The sequence below is a fragment of the Mangifera indica genome, unplaced genomic scaffold, assembly GCF_011075055.1.
Source record: "Mangifera indica cultivar Alphonso unplaced genomic scaffold, CATAS_Mindica_2.1 Un_0001, whole genome shotgun sequence".
NCBI classification, from domain to species: Eukaryota; Viridiplantae; Streptophyta; class Magnoliopsida; order Sapindales; family Anacardiaceae; genus Mangifera; species Mangifera indica.
The window spans coordinates 630,541-654,615 of NW_025401093.1; the positions used below are offsets into that span (position 1 = coordinate 630,541).

Below are 24,075 nucleotides of genomic sequence, written 5' to 3' on the forward strand. Positions count from 1 at the left end.
ATGACTTAATTTAAATTATATTAAGTAATTGTTAAACGTCATCGTTTTGTCAATGAGTCATAAATTTGAACTATGAATATAAGTCACATATACATATTCGAGTCATGGATTTAAATTATAAATTTGAATCAAAGTTGAACCAAACTCAAGTCATCCTTAAGGTTGGTCAACAAACTCGAATCAAATTATTTTTTCTTCAAGTCAAGCTCGAGCTAAAGGATATTTAGACTTGATTCGGTTCATATCCGCCCTTATTTATGATAGCAAGAAATAATTTCCACAACCCATTTTCTAACTAATATATCCAAGTCTTTTAAATTCATTATAGTAGAGAGTGAAACTAAAGAAGCTATATATTTTAGCAACCTTAGGTATGTTTAAGGGTAAATTGGTTTTATGGCACAATCTAAATTTTTCGAGAGGTTTTGAACTTGTTGAATTTTCAAAGTCAACATAAAAGTCAAACCTATAGGATGCCCTTCCCTATGAACTGGCAATTTCAAATTATGCTTACGCAATTTTTGCGATGAACATCTTTGGGGAAGCTTGTCTCATTTGAGGGGACAATCGTCCTAGACGTGTTTTCCAGTGGTTATAAAACCCCTTTATGCGTTTTGTTTAAGGTTATGTGTTATTAACCTTACCTTCTTGTATCAGAAAATGAAGAGAGGATTTGAGAGTCTTGGAAAGCTATCAGAGCAGTAGATTGTCATCGAATTTTTGCCACTCGAAGACTAAGCATCGTCAGAAGAGAGGTAGGTGAACTTTTTTCCTTCTTTTTAATGTCATGCTCTATCAACATTGAATATATAATTTGTTGTAGAATAGTTGAATTTGTAATGATTGCAAGATGTATGTGTATACGAATGCAACTGATCTGTATGAGTATGATTATGATGATGGTAGAATGTTAAGATTATGCATGAATTGAATCCTATTCGTTTTTAGTTGTGTTGATCGTTAGGTTTATGAGTGTTGTGGAAAGGTTTTGGTGAATGAAATAGGTTTGAGGCAGTTCTTGTTTAATTTAAGATATTTTAACAACTTTAATTATTTTTTAATTAAACAATTTTTGATTGAATAACACGCACACACTCCAATTTTTGATTCAAAGTTGAGTAAGACAACAATAAAAAAATCAAAATTGAACCACCAAAAGTCTTCCTTGGGAGTCACAACAAGACTTGCGCGCTCATCGGTTGAAGTTGAAGATTCCACAAAGGAGGCGTGCTGATGTCTCTTTTTTTTAATAAAAGCAAATGTTGGATACAGTCACGTATAAAATACGCTGTGAATACGCAATATACGGTTCTGTCAGACTAGACGTTTTCCTACCTTTTGTTTATTTTGGAGCCACTCTTCAACTACCCATTGTCGCGTCTTCTTTTTCTCTTTAATTAAAGTAATAAGCATATTAAATTAATTACAAGAAAAAAATTAGAGAAATTCTATTGTAAATTTTAGTGAGCGTGAGATGGAGAAGAGTAAAGTGGGGTCACTGCCACTATGGCAGAACAACAGCGACATTTGCGTTTCTGATATGTCAGCTTTTGTCTCACTCCTGTTGCTTTAATTTATTCTCATTGACTCCACGCTTCTTTATCTGGCGTGATATTCACTCACTCACAAAAGTCTTGCTAACTGGCGCCCAATCCTTGCTAAAATATGCCGCATGGCATTAATTAGCTTTACTCCACACCAAAACCTCCAATTCAGTAAAAATAAATAAATTAATAAATAAATAAAATTACTAAAAAATGGGATGAATTTGTCTGCAGCCTCAAACTAAGTTGATCAAACGGACGCATTTTAGAAATGAATTCATGAGAATTAAAAACGAAAGAAATGTTTTTTTTGTTTCTCGAAACGTTTTGTGAATTTTTTTTTCTAATGTATATAAATGATTTTATTACGACATGTTAACATGAACACTACCGTTGAATTTAGTTCTATTAGAATTTATTTATTTCAAATTTAAATTAAATTTGAGTTGAGATATTTAACTTATTTTGAAACCAAACTGAATTTGAGATTAAAAAAATTCGATTTAGTTTACCTTACAAATTAGATAGATGAGTCAATTTAGTTTAAATATGACTCATGATTTAATTTAAATTATGTTAGAATAATTATTAAACGATATTATTTTTTCAATGAGTTACGAATTTGAATCATAAATATGAGTCACATATATATTTGAGTCATGAATTTAAATTATAAATTTAAGTCAAAATTGAACTAAACTTAAATCACTTTTAATATTGATTTAATAAATTTGAATCAAATTATTTTTTATTCAAACCAAATTAGAGATAAAAGATGCCTAAATTTGATTCGATTTATATCTATTCTTATTCATGATAGCAGAAAATAATTTATATAACCCACTTTTTAACTAATATATCCAAGTTTTTTAAATTTATTATGGCAAAGAGTGAAACTAAAGAAGTTGTTTACAAAAAAAAAATTAAGTCAAGAATTCTGAACATAAAGCTTGTTAAATTTACAATTGAGTATACCTATCATGTTTGAAATAAGTTTCGGAGTAAAAAATACTATAGATCAAATGTTCAATATTGAAATGTGTTTTTGTTTTATTTTTTCTTTTTTCTAAAGTTTAATCCACTTAGCTAAAAGGACGGACCATTGAAAGCAACATGCTATTATCACGAACATATGCAAAAAAACAAATAAATAAAATAAAATAAAAGGTTGAATCCGCAATCAAGAATAAAAAATGGATTTGTCCAAATTTTTTAATAATTCGTTGGTAGTCTTGTCTTTGTATGATCAATAATTGTTCGGAGCAAGTTTTTAAAGATGCCCTCTTGCTATATATTATATTTGCATTTATGAATGTAAAACAATGTGCATGTACAAATGAATATTGATTTGTGGTTAACACATTTATTTTCACCCCAAGTTTATTGAATTTTTAAATTGATATCTATTAAATATTAAAAATTTAAACTTCGATTTATGAGATATTAAAATTAACAAAGTTAATTAAATTTAAAAATGAAATTATTTCTTTTAATTTAACAACTAATTATTTCTCCCCATTTAATAGTTTGAAAGATTATATTTTTCACCTTATTAGGGTTTACTTTCCCCTCTCCCATTTTTTGGCCACCTTTTCTGTCTTCGACTAACAACCCATGCCCAGTCTCTCTCCCTCTTGACAATTTCTCTTTTGACCTTATCATTTGTTAAAAACAAACATCTGTTTCATTGGGAGAGAAATCATTTGATTTATCTGATTTGAATATGAGGGTTTATGATTCATCTTTTTTGAGAATCTCTTGGCTCTATTGTCCAATTTGTCAAAAACGATAATTTGTTTTTCGATTTCAATAATGCTAATGTCTATTTCGATGGGGACACTTGCATAAGATGTTTGCTAACACTAATCTACCATTCAATTAGAGACATGAGTTGAAGACATAGACGATGATAGATGTAATCAACATTGAATTGGGAGTAAGAGAGAGTGTCAGAACCATGGAGGAACAATAATTGGGTTGAAGAAGCGGTCGAAGATAGTTTTGGTAATCGGAAAAGGGAGGAAATAAAACTATAAGCTCTAAAGAGAAAATATAACTTTTTAAAGCTTAATTATGTAAAAAAATTATTAATTTTTTAAATTAAAAAAATAAAATACAAATTTATTATTTTTAATATATCACAAATTAAATAACAAATTTACTCTTGAAACTAACTTGATTTTATGAATTTTAACAACGCACGAATGAAAATTTAGATTTTTAATATTTGGTGAATATTAGTTTGAGGATTCAACAAAACGTAATGAATACTATGTTATTATTTTATTTTTTATTTAAAATTATTAAATAATATGATAACCATCCAATCACAAATTAATATTCATATTTAATTCACATAATAATATTATTATTATTTTATATATACACACCTCACTTATACGCTATAGTGGAGCACAGCTAGATGCTGACAATAATTTAGAGTGAGAAAAAGCTATAGCAAGTACCTTTTTCTTTACTGATTCCTAGTTTCTCCCTTCAGTGTTAATCCACCAAGTTTTATGTTATAGTGGAGTACAGCTATATATATATATATATATTTGCTTCACTTTTACGTTACAGTGGAGTACAACTGGACTGTGGAAGAGATGCTAACAATAATCTAGAGTGAGTAACGTCACAGAAGAGCGGATGAAATAGATAACAATAGTGTCACAATTGGTAGATTATGTAAAAATTATGAGTTTTCAGTCTACATCTGTTTAAATGGTAATTCAATTATTAAAAGAATTAGCTTAAAATAAACTTATGATTCAATTCAAATAAATTGATTTTTAATTAAAATTTTAATTTAATAATATAATTTAAAAATAATTTATTTATTTGTTTAATGATACCTTATCAATGTCATTATTTAATTTAACGATAACTCTGTAATGATAATTTACACCGATTTCAATAAACTTGAATCGGACATTATTTAGTTTTGATTTTAGCGGGGGCCAACCTTGTGCTTAATTGGACTGAGATTCCACCACTAAACTAAGAATCAAACGACATAATCTAGAGTGTTCCAAAGCCCACTATCAGCCAACACCTGGAGGCAGAGGTGGAAATCAGAGCAATGCACCAAGAAAACAACTTTATACCTTCTCCAACGAAACCCACTATCACGAAATAAAGTTAGGAATCAAAATACTCTTTATTTTGTCGTTTTGCTGAGCGTTATATCCAGAATGGCTCTTATGGATTGGTTTATCTCGAGAAATAGAGACCCGCATGGCTAGCCTTGCTAATCCCCAGCTTATTCCTTGTAGTCCTATTTGATTTGAGTAATATTTTATTATCAAAATAAAAAAATTACGTTAAAGATATATTACTTAAAAGATTACTAGATATAAATATAATTACTATATTTAATAAAATTTGATAAATATAAATAATTATTGTGTTTGATTAAAGATAATAAAATATTACTAATAAATTATTTTACTTAAATACTCTTGAATATAATTATTTTTAAATATTTTTATATTATTTGTCATATTAATTAAAAATAAATTTATTTTTATCTCAAAAAATTAATAAATAATAATATAATTATAATAAAATCAAAATTACCTTGGTAATCTTTAAATACTTAAGATGAAAGTAGTAATCAGATTACCGCCTATATTACCTGCTACGTCAGTATTGGTAATAAAAAATTACTGTAATATTTTATTACTGACAAATTAAACAAAAGAATAAAAGATAGATTACCAAGATAATCTTTGATAACTTGAACCAAACGCCCCTGAGTGTTATCCAACATGTTTTTGTATCATTCTACCCAAGGTAAAGTCCTTCCAGCTTTTGCAACAATGTTACCAATTTTTTTAATAATCCATTTCAAGTGGTAGTCTTGTCTCACATGATCAATAATTGATGAGAGCAAACTGTTTAAGATGCTCTCTTGTTGAATGTATATATATTCGCTTCACTTTCACATTCAAAGTTGAGTAAGACAACAATGATTCAATGAACAAACCAAAAGTAAGGTAATTTTAAAAAATTATTCATGATTACAGCTAGATTCTGGAAGAGATACGAGACAATAATGTAAAATAAGAAAAAACTACCTAGGTCCACCAATAGCTAATATCTTTTATTTTACTAGTTCTCAACTTGTTCCTTCATATTCACCATTCTACAGCTACTACAACAATGGAAACAACATTCAACACCATCTTTTCCTTATTTTTTCGGTTGTGAAAAGTAAATAAGAAAGAACATTAACTAAATGAAAATAAAATAAGATAACAATGAAACAGCCAGGGAGTAAATTTAGAATTACTTAATAGATTTATGGTAATGACTACTAAGAGTATGTTTGATGCACAACATTGTATAGTATAAAAATATTGTATAGTATTATTTCAAGTATCAAACAAATTTATGATCAATAAGTTTCACAAAATTTTAGAACTGACATATTGAATTTTCAATTTTCATAGGGCTAAAATTTAATTTGGAAAGATCCAATCGGTAGCATTCCTTGGCAGAAGCCCTGTGAGAAAACAAAAATGATACACATGTTCAGAACCATAACATCTTAGGAAGGTTATCTAAGTACCTTGAAGATAGAACAACAGAAGAAATTGATAAAATCGAAGTTCCTTTGGTATTTCTTGAAGCTTGTTGGATAGAAATTTCTTGTATTTTCTTGAAGATTCCCACCTAAGAACAATTCATCTGATACCCTGTTGGTAACAGAGAAATGTCTTGGTAACAGAAGTTAAAGGGAGGGATTGTACCATTGGGCTCAAACAGTCAATTTTTTTTTTGTAAGGTTTGATTGTGCCAAGGCCTGAAGATCATTGCCTAGAAAGCGACAAATGGAAAAATTGTCCTGAAGATAAACCCTTAACACAATGCATCAAGATACAAGAACTTCACGTCATGGTTCAAGTGAAAAACAATCATTGTTGAGATTCATAAGATTATATAGAAGAAATGCAACCCTACCAAATCAAGAAATAAAGAGTTAAAGCAGAGTTCCTTAAATGAGTGATTGTTTACATGCGCAAAATGGCAAAGAAATCAAACATTATTCACAAAAAACAATGTATTTCATTTGAATTATGATCAGCTAATATAATCTATGTAGCACAGAAATGGAGACAAACGTCAAAATGTATTTTCTAAAAAATATAGGAAACAAAAACATGGGGAAATGTGTAAATATTAAAAATATAAGAGTTATTTTTTTAAATATCAATTTTTTTTTATAAAAATATACAATAACCTGTATTTAAAAAAAAAAAATACAACAATTGCATTACATCACAATTGAAAAAGCAACATCTATGATATTAAACTATACAATGAACTATTAAACTCTAAACTCAAATTTGTGTATAGGTAAACAACATCAGTACACCATCACCAGAAAACTGTATTGGAAATTATCAAGCTATTAACACTTTCCAACTTCCAGAAAGTCAAATCAGTGAAGCTAAGACAAAAACCAAGTTCTGTAATTTTCAAACTGTAAAAATTTGACCTGCATAAACCCAGAATTCAAACTGGAAAAATCATTCAACCCACTTGATCACAAAGAAACTTTCATCTTAAAACAACATTCAAATCAAACCAGAAGCTCTAAATTGAAGAAAAAAACTATTCATACATGAGACATCAAATCCTCAAAGTAACATAATGCAGAATAGATAAAGAATTCTAAAACAAAACACAAAGTCACAACTTTCAAAACCCAAATCTCATAAACAAGCCAAGAGTCAAACAATCTAAAAAACAACTCATCAGATCACAAAGATATAAGCTTTGAAGCATACCCACCAAGCAATTGAGGTCCGTCACTCACACTACATTCGAGCTGCTCAGCAAGATTCTGAAACGACAAGAATTACAGGTTTACATAATAAGAAGATGGCTAAAGAATTACAGCTTTACATAATTGAATTACAGATTTTCATAAGCCATGTATTATGTAGCTAAAAATGTATTAATGTTAAAAGAATTACAGATTACATAATTAATAATTTACATGTGTGCACTGCAGAGATGAATATTGATGGCTAAGGAATCAGTTGCAGCAGTGTGGATTTTCATAATACATGGGATAAAGTAGAATAAGCAACGTGGATTTTCGTAAATTGTGTAGAATAAACTAACCTAAAGCATAAAGCTACCAAGCCGGAGACAGAACAGAGTGTCAAAGTCAAGGATGCACTCTGATGAAGCCGGAGATACATTCACTGAGACTTCAAGATGCCTGCGAAGGTCAAAATTTTAGACACCGGAGATGGAGAGATTCATGACAGGCTGACAAACATGGAGAGGAGACGATTAAGTTTTTTTGTTGCATAAGATCGAAAGAGTATTCCGCAGAAACGCATTTCCCTTTTCTCCCAAATTACCAAAACTGCCCCAAAACGTTTCGTCTCCTTTCAGGCAGTTTCGAAAACCGAAACGTTTCCGAAGCATGGAACGCACCGCATGCTTCCTAGAATACAATAATAGTAGAAAACAAGCCTCATAAGCTGAGCCAAAACAAGCCCTTGAAAAAATGTCTCACAAACAAAGTAAAGATCAGCATAGTAGGTCTTCTTGATATGCATATATTATACCTAGTGTCCATTCTCCAAATTTCTTAATAGCAGGAAAAATAATAAAAAGCCATACTCCAAATGAAAGTGGAAAATATAATCATATCATTTTATGTGATGCATGGAAAAATAAGAGAAACGAGTGCAACAACTTTCCTCTTCTGATAAGAACCACCCATCTTAAACACTATATATAACATTCATAATTATTGATTCAAAATAATTTGTTACATCCGAAAATAAACTACGCTCAATAGATAAAATTTTTTCTACTAGTTATACTTGTTTCTCTTTTTTTTAACATTAAATAGGAAGGATATGATCTGGTGGTCTTTCAACTATAGTAACAAAATAGGAAGATAATTAGCATCTAGTAGATGTGAATGGAAAACAAAACTATAGATTGAAATTGATTTTAAAACTTGGTTCTGATATTTGACTTTGGACAGAAATGCCTTCACAAGTTCCAATAAATAGAAGGAAACTTGCTGTATGTGGGCAGAAACTTCCCATTTGATGGCCAGCCAAGAAATGATAAGCAGCTTGGCCAGGAGAGAGCTTTGCAACAGGAGGCTCTTATACCCCTTACCCACATCCCTGTAAATCTGAGGTTGCAATAGGAAAAGATTTCATGAAATAAGTTTAAGTGTTAAACTTCAATGTTTCCTTTGTCCTTAGTTTAGGTTTATGCATTAGAAGCAAGGGTTTAATTGAAAATGAATGTTTTCTGCTAGTTAAATCTCAATTCATGAGGTAAATATCACAAAGAACGAAACGATAACTCTGCTTAGCAGCATATGTAATCCAACTAGACAAGCTAGCCTTCGTTTTCTCATATTCAAAATATTGTTTCAAACCGCTGATTAACAAATAAAGCTTAGATGGATACTCAATGTTGATTAAAGTACATGTCTTGCATGTGAAAATGTACTGTTTATAATCCATGAATTTTATGAATGCATGAAACCATGAAGCACAGCAATTTTATTAGCTTCTTTTATCTGGAAGGACGGTAGGTATGTTACTACAATAATATCCCATAAATATATTTATTTAGGCAAGCATTTTGAAAGTTCAAAATTTTTCCCCTCAATGTCATATAACTAAAGCTGAATAAAATTCAAAGTTTAAATGATGGTACATTTATCAGAGAACACGTTAATATATAAACCATATGCATATTATATATTATTATTATTATAACAAAATCAACATTTATATATTTCTGATTCATCAACATTGACTTTAAATGTAACAAATTGTACTATTTTTACTAGGAGGTTTTTTCTCATTAATTAATATTATATATATTTATATTAAATATATATAATTTATATTATTAGAAAATTTAAAATTATTTAATTATTTAATAATATATCTCAAATATATTTTTATTTATATATTTAAAATGAATATCATAATTTATTATTTTTTAATTATTCAGTATCTCCCACTATCTTACTACAATCGGTTCACAATTTCCTACATAATCTTGTTGGATTTTGTAATCTCTCTTAACTAATAGGCGTGTTACAGAAAAACGACAAAGATTTCCCTATTTTAAAGGGCTCGGGAAATATTTTTTTTCTTTTTTTAATTATGCCCTGTAACACTCCTTTTGAACAATTCACACAAACCAGTCCTACCAACCGATTAGATTTTTATTATCTTAATCACAATTAATAAAATAAGTACATAATAATACCTATCATATAAATTATCACCCACAGAAACTTTATAACCAATTTTCATAACTACCCATATATATATATATATATATATATATATATATATATATATATATATATATATATATATATATATATAGATATAGCTATACAAAATCACCCATATACATATAGGAAACAAAATATATACATATCCACCAATATCTACATCAAGTATATATATATATATATATATGCATATATTCACATATACATCAAAATAAATAAATCAACAAAAATATGGTGCTTTCCTCCCTCAGCCTCATGTCTCACTAATGCTCCCCGGAAACCTTTACTGTAACTCTTTACCTGTAAAATATTAAATTAAACGAAGTGAGTGACCATGATTCAGTAAGAAGATCATACTCAATACTCAAAATATTTCATACCAGTACTAATCTCTTCCATACTCAGTGTGTCTGGGCTATTCATATATAAAATAATTGACATGAACACGCATTAAACACATATCATAATTCTCTTCTTTCACCAATTTATTCATTTTCTTACAATACAAATATGATTCATTCGTTATGATTTATGCATGTATGAGTGTCATAACTTTTCTATTTTCTGCTCATACATCTTTCTCAACTCTTTATCAACCACATAAGCTTGCATGCATGATTCTGATGCAAATGACTTTGCTAATTCTCTCTTTTTTTTTTCAAATATTTTCATTGATCGGTTTAGAGTACATATGATAGTACTTGTAGTCACCATACAAGGTACAATTCTCTCTTACACGTATATTTTACTATTTTTTTTCTTTGCTGTCCACACAGTATAACTCGCGTGTAAGGAATTTTAAGCATGTTTTCTGCTTTCCTGTATCATATGAGTCATTATAAAACCAAAAACACTTGTTTTCCATTTTTCGAAAACATGCATAACTTAGAAAATGTTTTTCCTCTTTTTTTAATTTTTTCTGAAACCATACATATGCTATGAGCCCTTATGTATACATGTATAACCATAATATGAAATATGCCCATTCATTGTGATCTCTTATTCTTTTCATTCCTTATCAAATATCATATTATTTTCTCATGCGTTTATATATATATATCTCATGCATCAAATTAATTTCAAATATACAATATAGGCTTAATATAAGGGTTATTCCACATATCATGCACATAATTAATTAAAAAATAACCTACATCACATAAAATGACACTTTTGCCCTTAATGCAAATTCTTTCATCAATTCATCATTTCTCATATATTCAACACACAAAATCCATTGAACTAACCCTAGGAATATGAAATGTTTAAAATACCCTTATGGCCAAAAATTACATCATGAATCCTAATGAATTTCTTTATCCTTTTAAGCATAAATCACCTTAATTCTAGTATCTTACACACTTATATAAGTAAAGGTTATTTAAATAACCTAACTCAAATTACTTCAAGTATACAAAGTATGAAATTCTTCTTTGCTAATTAGGTGATTTAAGCTTATTCTCTTTCTTTTCTTCTTCTTAGCAACCTTAATCAACCAAAAATATAATCATCCATCAAAACCCTAAACTTGACATCTCTTAAAAATTAAATTTTTTACCTTAAAACTTACTAGAATTGATAGATCTACACTTTTTATAACTGGAGACTCTGGAAATTAGGTGGTTTAGTTAGGTTTTTTTGATGAATTTTGATTGAAGGAAAGCTTTAGCTAAAAATCATGGAGACTCTCGGCTAAGGAAGAAGAAAATCAATAGTTAATGGGTTTTATAAGCCTTTTGGACCAATTTGCCCTTAACCTTTTCCAAAAATGACTATTTTATCTTTAGCCAATTACCAAAAACCCTTAGCACCACCATATAATTTCAAGTGTCATTCAATTTTCATTCCCACTTTGTCTCTTAAATCCTTCTAAAATAATAGTCTTTATATCTTCCACCATTCTCTGGGTTAACTTAGGCCCAAGAACTTGACTCAAATCATCTCGCTTTCCTATGTCATCCTAATGTAATGGAGATCTACACTTTCTTCCATAAAGAGCCTCATATGGTGCCATTTTAATGGTGGACTGGTAACTATTATTATATGCAAATTTTATCAATGGAACCATTTCATGCCAACTCATTTTGTAATCTAAGCAACAGACCCTCAACATATCCTCTAGTATTTGATTCACCCTTTCTGTCTGGCCATCTGTTTGAGGATGATATGTTGTGCTAAATGTCAGCCTAGTATCCAATGCCCTTTGTAAGCTACCCCAAAAAGCTGAAACAAATCTGGGGTCTCTATCTGATACAATAGTTTTGGGTATCCCATGTAATCTCACAATCTAATTTGGGGGCCTAGCTAACTCATTCTTAGCTCAACCATCCTTGCCTTACAGGGTATCATCTATCAAGGCAATGTTGCCTTGCTAAACATATATGTTGCAAGAATTTGAGCCACGAATAACTAAGAAATCCAATTGATACTATAGGATATTATTTACTTGCAATAATGCTTTTGTAAAAGAGATATTAATTGAATATGTAGTTCCTTATTCATAACCAATAATAATTTTATTTGATATTTGAAATCACCTTAATTTAATTTTACCCACTCTCCAAAACAAATTTTGTTTAACAACGTATTCCAGTTTGGATTACCATATACATCCACATTACTGTACAAAGAAAAGCACAAAGTGCTTTTATTATCTATCGCAGGATGCAAGGATTGAAACAACTTGATTTATAATTTTGGTTAGAAATAATATGGAAACTAGAAAATTAAGTAGAGCAACTAAAGTTTTAGCAGCACTGTTCTAAACAGTCAATGGTAAAGCTTTTGAAACAACTCCATTGATTAAAATAACATAATATGCATCTATAGTGTGAGGAACATCTTGCCTGACAGGGCCTAAAAAGAAAAGCCATAATCCAATGCATATTACTGTCAAAGAAATGTGATGTGTGAGGTACATTTACCAATTAGAAGATGCAAGGACAATAACAGCTGGCAATTTGAACATATCTGGCCAACCAGAATTTCCAGTTTGGAACAATGGTGAAAGACTTGCACGGGCAACTGCAGACACCCATACATTGGCACAGCTCAGAATGGTTTCTTCAGGTGCAAATAGAAATATCACAGTATCAGCCAACACTAACAGCCTGTTTGCATCCTTCAAATATAAATACAGATCACATACTTGTCAAATGTCAATTTTTTACTCAATAATGGTGAAGACCAAAATATCTTACCTTCCAGAAAAAAGAAGGTCCTCTCATGCAGATATAATAGGCACATAAAAAATGAGCGAAGAACACTAAATATCAGCAGCTATAAACCCATTACTTCCTTGAGCTCCAAGACCAACTGCGTCCACGACAACTACACTATCGCCACAAATAAAAAAAAAAAAATAACACTACTAATCAGTGTCTGCAATCATATTTTATTTATCAGGAGTTCTCCCACCATAATCTTATGTAGCATGATCAAGTGAGGCATGTAAGAATAGATAGAAACTTAATCAAGGCAGAAATTGAATGAGGAATTGAGCTATCATACATTCCATCCACAAAACAATAAGTAGACATTTTGACCAAAGTCATGCTAAAACCAGGTTTTGAATCATTGATATGCAAGCTAGGAATGGTTGACATCTTTCACCTACATGAGGGGGAAGATTTGGTCCATTTCAAGTTTAGGAAATAGAAGATGTGATCCCTTTTTTTAGAAAGTTTTGATTAAGTTTTTGGATTAGGGAAAAAATTATTGTAATAGGGAAAAAATTATTGTAATATAGTTTTTTTATTTTCTTTTTTATTCATTTCCTCTTTGTATGGTTTGAATTTTCTTAAATTGATGTAACATATGTGTATAAATTCTCTCAGATGAATGAATAAAAAATTATTGTAATAACATATCCATTTTAGATAAGAAATTACCTCTATTATAGACCACATAATTAAAGGAATGAAAACGCAAGGCCATTATCCAAAAGATCCACCTGATCATCCCTACTTTCGTTCAAAAATGCCTAGAAGTACTAGCTAGGCCAAGCACTGTCTCTACACAGGAAAATCAACCTATTTACAAAGTGGAAATTCCACCTCTCTAAATTGTTTGTCTCTCTCAAGGGAAACCCACGCAACTTACAAAGTACTTAGCTCAATGAAAATTAGTTTCCTACTTTCCAAAAGTAGTTAGCCATATCAAAACACTCACTGAAGACACAAAAAGATATGTTCATAAATGTAAAGAGCTCCATACTTTTAGTAGATAAAATCTACAAGAGGAACTACATAAATGACCGAATAAAAATCAACAGTACCTTATATATGTGGTAAAATAAACTATCGAAAGACAAGGAATCATGGGAAACAACATGAGTAGGTCTTCAAGAGAATGCTTGAAAATTTCAACATGGCAGAAGGTTGATCACTTATCACATTAACTTTTGCATCACATTCTGATGGTGAACCAATTACCTTATCTTCAACGAAAACATCTGAGATGGGTGACAAATGAGTTGTGCCCTGTTAAAATAAAAACAAAAATCCAAAAAAAAAAAAAACCACAATCAGCTGAATCAGAAATTATTTGTGGATGAATATATAACATGGTAAGCATAAGACTACATTCCAACGAAATAGGTTGGAATGAATAAAAATAAAATAGCTGTGTAAAGTATTTTTAACATCCAACACTGCCCAAATTATTACAACATCATTCATCAAAATTATTTATTATAGCCAAAGTATTCTACTTATGTTTCCTATGTTTCTGTAAGGCTAGTTATCCATGCTCATCCATCACACCACTCTTCACACACTTCCAATACATGACAGAATAAGAATTCCACCCATTGAAATTAAGAAATTCCACCTCTAATCTCTCATAAATGACTAACCATGAAATAATAGTGCAGAAAGCTTAGCCAAATACATGCATGTTTCAGTAGTTTAGTGTATTGTGACTTAGAAATATCAGGAGTTCCTCCAGGAACATTTCCTCTAACAAGAACTGGAAGTCTTGATAAGGATGCTAACAAGTAGGGGAAAATCAAACCAACAAATTAAAAGAAAAAACTGAATTAGAACGAGTCAAATTGATATCTCATGTCTATAATCATTGCACCTTTTTGTTGTAGCTAAGATGATGTCAAATTTTGTAAAGCTTTATCCTTCACAATTACACCTTTTCCAGCAAAAGCCTAGTTTAAGATCATAAGAAACCCAACATTTCCCCGTTTTAAGGAAAATATGAGGAACAGCTAAAACAAGAGCAACTCTTAAGAAAGACAAAAGGCATAGTATGAAGGATAAGGTTATTTGCAGAATATACTATTACTAATATCGTAATAATTGATCAAGCAAAGGATAAGATATGAATAGACACAAATTCATCACAAAGTTTAAAGTTACCAAAAAGCAAAAACAATAGTGGTTAATACTGCTTAATAAAAGACTAGAATCAAAATAAGGTTTTTATACAAACACACACACACATGACTCTTTGGTGTAAGGGCATTGTTGTCGAATAAACATTCACCTAGACAACACAACTCTTTCAACTTCCTAAAGTATGGGGCTGAAACACATTTTGCAGAAGTCCATAAATTGAGCAAATTTTTTAGATCATGCATGGGATGTGTACTGTTTTGTTAAAGTCTCCTTACACGTTGAAAAGAAAAAGGCCAAGGTAAGTAAAATTACATAGTGAATGCAGTCAAATGCAAGTGGTACAGCAACGATACACCTAGCAACATTTTCACCAAAGGAACAAAATTTTATTCAAGAAAATTCTATCACACTAGAATGCTAAATATTGCTTAAGAGATTCGAAATTAGCAAATTACAAATTTATAGATACAACAGAAAATAATGACAGTGTGGTAACTTAATTATCAACAGCTTAAAGATGGTCCTGATTAAATATGTTACAGTAAATAACAAAACTATTTCACTCTTCTAGTCAAACAAGCCATCCGCATATAAATTCACAATAAGTTGGATAGAAGTAATATAAGGCCAAACATATGAATATAAGTAAATGAACTGAGGAATCTATTCTGCTCCTAAAATACTTTTCACTTTCTGTTAGGTCATTTTGTTAATTTTGGTTGCTCAGGGCCGTTGTTTGCAATAACTTCGCTAGGTGTTTATATAATTATAACAGCCGTTCGATCACCTATGAGACTAGGGCCAATTGGTAAAAAATGGGTTTGTGCCTTTCAAAGTTCTAAGCAATGTAGAGACATATTTCTCTATACATGCAGGTACTTTTCAAGAAAAATACTAAACCAGGTACTGACCTCCGTCAAACCAATTTTAGCACAGAAAGTGTTAAAAATAAACTCAAAAACGACATTAAAGATTCCACATTTCAAAGAAATTGAAGTAAGCTAAAGCCTTCATCAAGTAAGAATATACATAGAGAAAAGAGAGAGAAATTACGCGTTGGATGGAGGGAAAGAAAGGATGCAAGAGTGAACAAGGTCTCCATTAATCGCTTCAATACCACCTTCATTTTCTTTCTTAGTAGTTGGCTGCCACAATGACACCAGATTGCAGCTCAAGCGGACCGAAAAACGATTAGACACACTCTAGCCAAAGGACAAACTGCATGCCTGAAACCCAATAGCTTATAGTAAACAGGCCCATTAATACGCCTGTCCTAATTTCGCTCTAGATTATAGTAAAGGGCCATTTGGTATAAATCATTTGATGGAGGAAAAGACTATTGGCATAGATTATTATTATTGTTATTATTTTGGAAAAACTTGTTCGATGTGTCAGCGATGAAATTAACACTAATGAAGGATTATGAAATTAGTGTAAAAAGATAGAGAGATTCAGGAAATAATATGATTTTCAACATAGTTTGACTAAGAAATCAATAATATATGTCCACGAAAGTGATATTAATTGAGTATTTGAAATAAAATTGGTATACTATAGTGCTAGAATACTAGTAAGCTGTTACCAGTGTTTATCCATTAGTTTAACCATTATCTTGAACTTATGCTAGTGTTGTAAAGAATGCAGTTCCAAAGTGAAGGTACTCAACAGCTTTGGAGATAACTCTATTTTTTTATTTAACAAACTTAGGCATAAATAGCCTTTTACAATCTTAATAGAATGAGAAAAACTTGCTCACGTTTTCAACTACTCAACGTGATGAGTGCAACAATGAGAACACAGATAACAAATATCCTAATGATTAGAACTTATTCAAACAGAAAGTCTTAACTAAATTCCTAAACTTTCTCTTCATTCCCTCCCTTAAATTAGTTATCAACTAGTTTAATTCAGGAACTTGACAAACTCCCAATCGACTTCGAAACTTCTGTAATGCATCCACTGTGAGGGGCTTTGTCATCATATCTGCCAGCTGATCTTGTGTTGCACAATAAACTAATTCAATTGTTCCTTCTCGTGCAAGATCACAAAGAAAGTGAAAACGCACATCAATGTGCTTGCTTCGACCATGTAACACAGGATTTTTTGACAACTTAATGATGGAGCTGTTATCACAAAAAATTGTTGTACACTAACTTTCCTCCAGACTCAGCTTCTCAATTATTCTCTTCATCCAAATAGCTTGACTAGCACAAGCAGCCACGACCACAAATTCTACTTCCGTGGTTGAGATAGTGACTATAGGTTGCTTTCTTGAATACCAGGCAACAGCTCCAAATCCTAGCATGAAAACATAGCCTGATGTACTTTTTCTGTCTTCTATATCTCTTGCATAGTCACTATCTACATATCCAACCAGACCTTCACACCCTCCATTCTTGTAAAAAATTCCAAGTTCAATAGTTCCTTTCAAGTACCTCAGTATCTTCTTAGCTACCATTAAATGCAATTTAGATGGTTTGGCCATATACCTGCTAATCAAGCTTACTGCAAATATCAAATCTGGCCTTGTAACTATTAAGTACATGAGACATCCTACCATTTGCTTAAATAAAGTTTCATCAATATGGACCTCATTTTCATCTTTAAAAAGGTTACAACCTGGAACGATAGGATTATGAACTGAGTTGTTGTTTTCCATCCCAAACCTCTTCAACACCTTTAAAGCATATTTTCTTTGACAAATATAAATCCCATCTGACCTTCACAAAACTTTTATGCCTAAAAAAAATCTCATTCTTCCCAAATTAGTCATATCAAATTCCCTCAAAATGCCTAAACATTAATTCATCATTACTAGTAAATATTAAATCATCAACGTATAAACTGACAATAAGAATCTTACCTCCCTCATTTGTTTTAATGAATAAAGTATGCTTACTATAACACTTCTCAAACCCTTCATTTATAAAGTGTGCTTCAATACGATTGAACCATGCTCGTGGAGCTTGTTTCAGTCCATATAGGGCTTTCTTCAACTTGTAAACTTTCTGAGGATTGTTCTTCAGTTCATAACCCTTCGACTGCTCCACATACACTTCTTCTTTAAGTTCTCCATGCAAGAAAGCAGATTTAACATCAAGTTGATAGAGAGTCCAATTTTTTTGAGCTGTTAGAGCCACAATCATTCTCATTGTGTCCATTCTCGCAACTGCTGCAAATACTTCTGTGTAATCTACCCTTGCTGTTGCACATATCCTTTTGCCACCAAACGAGCCTTCAATTTGTCCACTTCTCCATTCTCTTTGAATTTAGTTTTATAAACCCACTTCACTCCAATCTTCTTTCCACCTTTAGAGAGATTAGTAAGTTCCCATGTGTTGTTTCTCTCTATAGCTTGTATCTTTATATCCATAGCTATCCTCCATTTGTCATGTTTCACTGCCTCTTCAAAATGTACTAGATCTGTTGAAGCAAACAGAGCCGGATTGACATTTGCATCTTCCTTTTCTGAAAGTCCTTCCCTAGTTACATAATCTCTCATCCACCCTAGAGGCCTTCTATTTCTTCCCTCATTAGGACTGGATAATTCTCTTTCATTTTCATCATTTTGAAAACCTTCAACTAGTTTAGCGACTTCTTCTTCTTCTCTACTCACTGCTTCCTAATTTTCTTCGTTTGTTGCCTCATTATCATCCCATTCCAAATCAGCCATTATGTGCTCTTCATAATTCTTATCCCAGCTCCATGATTTTTCTTCCTCAAACACTACATCTCTGCTAATTACAACATTCCTTGCAATTGGATCATAAAGTCTATATGCTTTGGACTTTTCACTTACTCCCAATAGCATGCAAGCAAGACTTTTTGCATCTAGCTTTTTCCTTGTCACATCAGGTACATGCACATGTGCCACACAATTGAAAACTCTAAAGTAATCAATTGAGGGTCTGTTTCCACTCCAAGCCTCTTCAGGTGTTTGATTTTTCACAGCCAATGTAGGACTTCGATTCAAAACATATATTGTCCAGTTCACCACCTCTGGCCAAAAGGTCTTCGGCATCCTTCTTTCAGATAGCATGCATCGAACCATGTTCATTATAGTTCAATTCTTCCTTTCTGTTACTCCGTTCTGCTGTGGAGTGTACGTTGTAGTCAATTGCCTTTTGATGCCATGCTCTGTACAAAACTCATTAAACTTGAGTGACGTGAACTCTCCTCCTCGATCTGTTCTCAAGCATTTAATATATACTCCTACTTCTTTCTCTACACTGTTCTTAAATCGTTTGAACATACTTAATGCTTCATATTTTTCTACTAAAAAATAAGCCTATGCTTTTCTAGTGAGATCATCAATAAAGCATAGAATGTACCTCTTCTTACTGTTAGCAATAGGAGAAATTGGTCTACAGATATCTGTATGAACAAGCTAGAGTTTTTCTATGGCCCTCAAATTGCTTGACTTGGGAATTGGATCTCTATGTTGTTTTCCAATCATACAATTTGCACATACTGTTGTTGGAGTTTTGAACTGAGGTAACCCATGTACCATCTTCTTAAACTGGAGAGTCATCAACCCCTTATAACTTAAATGTCTATAACGATGATGCCATAAGTGTGCCATATCCTGTGTGGAGGTGTAGAAACATGTTGGCTTTTGTGACAGTGGCTCTGCTAGCAACACAAACATCCGATTTGTTGGCATCTCAATTTATATTATAAGCCCTTTCTCTGGATGATAAATCTTGAGCAGCCTATGTTGGATGAGAATCGCCAACCCTTTTTCTTGTAATTGGCCAATGCTCAACAAATTGTTTTTTAGTTTAGGCACAAAAAATATTTCACTAATAACATGTGTAAAGCCACTTACTTTCAATCTCACATTGCCTTTACCTAGCACATCCATCATTGTGTTGTTTCCCAACGTTACCTTCTACTTGAAGTTCTCATCCAGATCAATAAACAAACTCTTGTCACGACACATGTGGTTGCTATATCCAGAATCTAAAAAATAGACATTTCTTCTTTGTGCACCGTTCATCTCCATATATGACATTAGCAACATCTCTTCTTGTTCTCCTAATTCAACATAGTTGACTTCCTTAACCAAGCTTGGACATTCAACTTGAAAATGTCCAAGTTTGTGGCACTTGAAGCATTCCACTGTAGCTTTATTGAAGGGTTGGCGTCTCCCTCTTCTTCTGCCTTTGTACGTACCTCGACCTCATCCTTTTGCATCAAAGCTGTCTTTATGACTGATCTTGAGTGCTTGTTCTTCTCTTGTATGTCACTGGAGTTTTTGCTCATGAACAATTAGTGAGCTCTGCAGTTCATCAATGGAAAGTTGATCAATGTCTTTGGACTCCTCAATCTAGCAAACAATAAAATTAAACTTTTCACTCAGTGATATGAGAATCTTCTCCACAACTGTGACATCTTGCATCTGCTCCCCATATGTTCTCATTTTGTTGGCTACTGTCAACACTCTTGAAAAATACTCAGAGACTTCTTCTCCAACCTTTATTTCCAGAGTCTCAAAATCTCTACAGAGAGCTTGTAGATGTGACTTCTTGACTCTAGCATTCCCTTCAAACTTTCTTTTCATAGACTCCCAAATTTGGTTGGAAGTGTTCTTCACAAGAATGGTCTCCAGTATAGTCCGATCTATAGTCTGGAAGAAACTTTCATATCTTTCAGCTTCAATTCTTCTAGCTTCTTTTGTTATGCTTCTGTCTGCACTGATCCATTTATTGGCTCTTTATAGCCAATTTCCACCAACCCCTATAATTCCTTAGATTGTAGGAAATTTTCCATCAACATGCTCCAATGGTCATAGTGACCATTAAAGTGAGGAATGGATGGTTGCACAAAATTTCCTTCAGTAGTCATTTGTTTTGTTGCTACAAGAATTTCAAAGGCTCTAATACCAGAATGTAAAGAATGCAGTTCCAAAGTGAAGGTACTTAACAACTTTGGAGATAACTCTCTTTTTTTATTTAACAAACTTAGGCATAAATAGCCTTTTACAATCTTAACAGAATGAGAAAAACTTGCTCACATTTTCAACTACTCAACGTGATGAATGCAACAATGAGAACACAGATAACAAATATCCTAATCATTAGGACTTATTCAAATAGAAAGTCTTAACTAAATTTCTAAACTTTCTCTTCAAGTGTAGGTTAAGATTATATATAACTGAATAAGTGTGAAATCATATGATTTGATAGGTGTCAAAACGTCATTATGTACACTTGATATAGTATAAGAGTGATTGCACTCTTATTGCAATTATTGAAATTGTAGGAAGTGGTTCCATGATAATAGGAACTTGTTATTTAATATGTTTGAGAGATTACGAGAATTATAGCCCATATTAATCTATGTTTACTTGTTTGATGTGATCATGTTTTATTTAATTCTCATCTTGACTTATGCACTAGGTTGACATATGTTTGCTAGTCGTTGTTCATATTATAAATGTTGCATCTGTGAGTTTAACTGAGAATGAGTTTTGATCACATAATAATTCTATATTTTTTTATATTTCGTCTTATCTTGAGAGAGATTTTTGTGTGTATATAGTTTTAGAGAGCTTTTCTAATGGTTTAACGGCAGTTTCCAATGAGTTGAAAGGAAAAGATAAACTAGCATTAAACTCTTCACATTAGGCATCTAGATAACTAGGATGGACTCTTTAAGTGTTGTAATGGTGATGATTTGTAGTTCTGACAATATGTTAGGATATGACTCTTAAGTTACATATTGATTGGTTTTGTTCATTTTATTAATAAGATGTGTATTGCTTTGTTAAAGTCTCCTTACATGTTGAAAAGAAAAGGCCAAAGCAAAATTACATAGTGAATGCAGTCAAATGCAAGAGATGCAACAACGATACACCCAACAACATCTTCACCAAAGAAACCAAATTTTATTATAGAAAATTCTTTCACACTAGAATGCTAAATATTGTTTTAAGAGATTCAAAATTAGTAAATAATAAATTTATTCACACAACAGAAAATAATCACATAAGTGAATTGAGGAATCTATTCTGCTCTTAAAATACTTTTCTCTTTCTGTTTGGTTATTTTGTTAAGTTTGGTCACTCTAGCTGTTGTTTGCAATATCTTCACTGGGTGTTTATGGAATTATAATAGTTGGTCAGTCTAGTAATTAGAGAATCACCTATAAGACTAGAGGCAATTGGAGAAAAAGTAGTTTGTGCCTTTCAAAGTTTTGAGTAATGCAGAGACATATTTCTCCATACATACAAGTACTTTTGAAGATAAAAAGTAGCCCAAGTATTGTTCTCCTTCAAACAAATTTTAATACACTAAGAGTGTTAAAAATAAACTTAAAAGAGATATTAAAGAAGAAATTGAAGTAAAGGTTTCATGAAGCAAGAATATAAACAGAGAAAAAGAGTGAGAAGTCACTTGTTGAAAGGACAACAAGAAAGGATGCAAGAGAGACTGAGGTCTCCATTAATTGCTCCAACACCACCTTTTTTTCTTGGTAGCCATTACAACTCCAGACTACAGCTCAAGCAAGCGAAAAAACAATACGGCATATTCAAACCGATTTTCCAGATGGACAAACCATGGGTTTTAAGCCAACGACTTATATTAAGTCCCATTAATAGGCCTATGACAAATTCTATTTAGAAGTAATATTATATATTCAAACAAATTTTATAAACTTATCTATATAAATTAAGATAATAACATCTGATTTAGTGATTTTGAAGTTAGAAAAAATATAAATAGTCACATGAGTTAATCAAAAGTTGTCATCTCAGTTTGTAAAGATAAATTTATATAATTTATTTGTATGTATAGTTTTACTTTTTTTTTAATATTATAATAGCATGGTTTTTACCATTGTTTGATTGAGAAATAAAGAGATCATGACCACAGAGGTGATATTAGTTGAGTGCTTTAAATGAACTGGATATATTACAATGTTGGAATGTCAAATTGATTATGAGCATAAATTAGAGTTTGTGTGTTCATTTGAGTTCTTGGAGTGTTATTGACAATATTGTGAACAACTCTGGTATATTTTAGTATGTTTTGAAAGCATGTTAATGTTTAAATTATATGTTATTTGTGGAACAATGTGTATGTTGTGATTGATATGAGAAAATAGTGTATTTTTATGTTTCTAGACATCATGGACGATCATTTATCAAATTTGAACAATTGCCCATGCTCAGAATGAAATTTTTATGCATCAAGAATGCTCATTTGTATGATAGCAAACACCCGTTCATGACATGTAAATTTTTCGAATAATGTTGGATGAATGTGTATGCATGTTGTTTGTTGTTCATAAACATCAGAAAAAGACATCACGAATGATTGTTCATCAAATATGAATGGTTGTGCATAAAGTAAAAAGACAAAAATACCTTTAGGACTGGGAATAACCATGATGAAGAAGGGTGATTGTTCATGGAAAGATGATGAACACTTATTCATCAGAGTATGAATGCCCATTCATCACGCATCAGAAGTGAACAATCGTTCAATAGATACAAATGGACGTGTGTAATGCAATTGATAAGATATGAAACAAAGACATGAATCTTGAAAACTCTAGTGATATAACAATAGATTTATGGTATAGAATAATACCTCAAGAGTCTAAGATGTCAAGTAAATAAGGGTGAAAGCATTATAAGCTCATAATTAGGTAGCTCAGGTTAGCATGCATGTATAGTATGACTGTACCATAGGGAGCAGTATGCATCTTATGGTTATTACGAGGACACACCTATGAGATACTCCTTTTACCACCCATATTAAGGCATTGTCTATAGCAAGACATTTGATTCATAATAGAACCTGATTACCCGCAATTAGGTGTTGTAAGCCGCAATAGACTTAAGTTAGATCAAAGTCAAATAATGGTGTAA

The 24,075-nt window shown here is 31.5% G+C and overlaps 2 long non-coding RNA genes across 6 annotated transcripts; both read right to left on the reverse strand.

The window, feature by feature from the left end:
• Positions 1-5,892: 5,892 nt before the first annotated feature.
• LOC123205007 lies at positions 5,893-7,999 on the reverse strand. Of its 3 annotated transcripts, none has more exons than XR_006499675.1 (3): positions 7,680-7,999; positions 7,344-7,395; positions 5,893-6,505 (listed from the first exon to the last, which is right to left on the reverse strand). It is a non-coding gene; the product is annotated as an uncharacterized LOC123205007 (long non-coding RNA). The 3 variants fall into 3 exon arrangements; XR_006499677.1 differs by having other exon boundaries at positions 5,893-6,365; positions 7,340-7,395; XR_006499676.1 differs by having other exon boundaries at positions 5,893-6,365; positions 7,680-7,998.
• Positions 8,000-12,631: 4,632 nt separating this feature from the next.
• LOC123205008 lies at positions 12,632-16,389 on the reverse strand. Of its 3 annotated transcripts, none has more exons than XR_006499678.1 (4): positions 16,251-16,389; positions 14,126-14,330; positions 13,050-13,184; positions 12,632-12,873 (listed from the first exon to the last, which is right to left on the reverse strand). It is a non-coding gene; the product is annotated as an uncharacterized LOC123205008 (long non-coding RNA). The 3 variants fall into 3 exon arrangements; XR_006499679.1 differs by lacking the exon at positions 16,251-16,389 and adding an exon at positions 14,932-15,034; XR_006499680.1 differs by having other exon boundaries at positions 12,867-12,970.
• Positions 16,390-24,075: the final 7,686 nt, after the last annotated feature.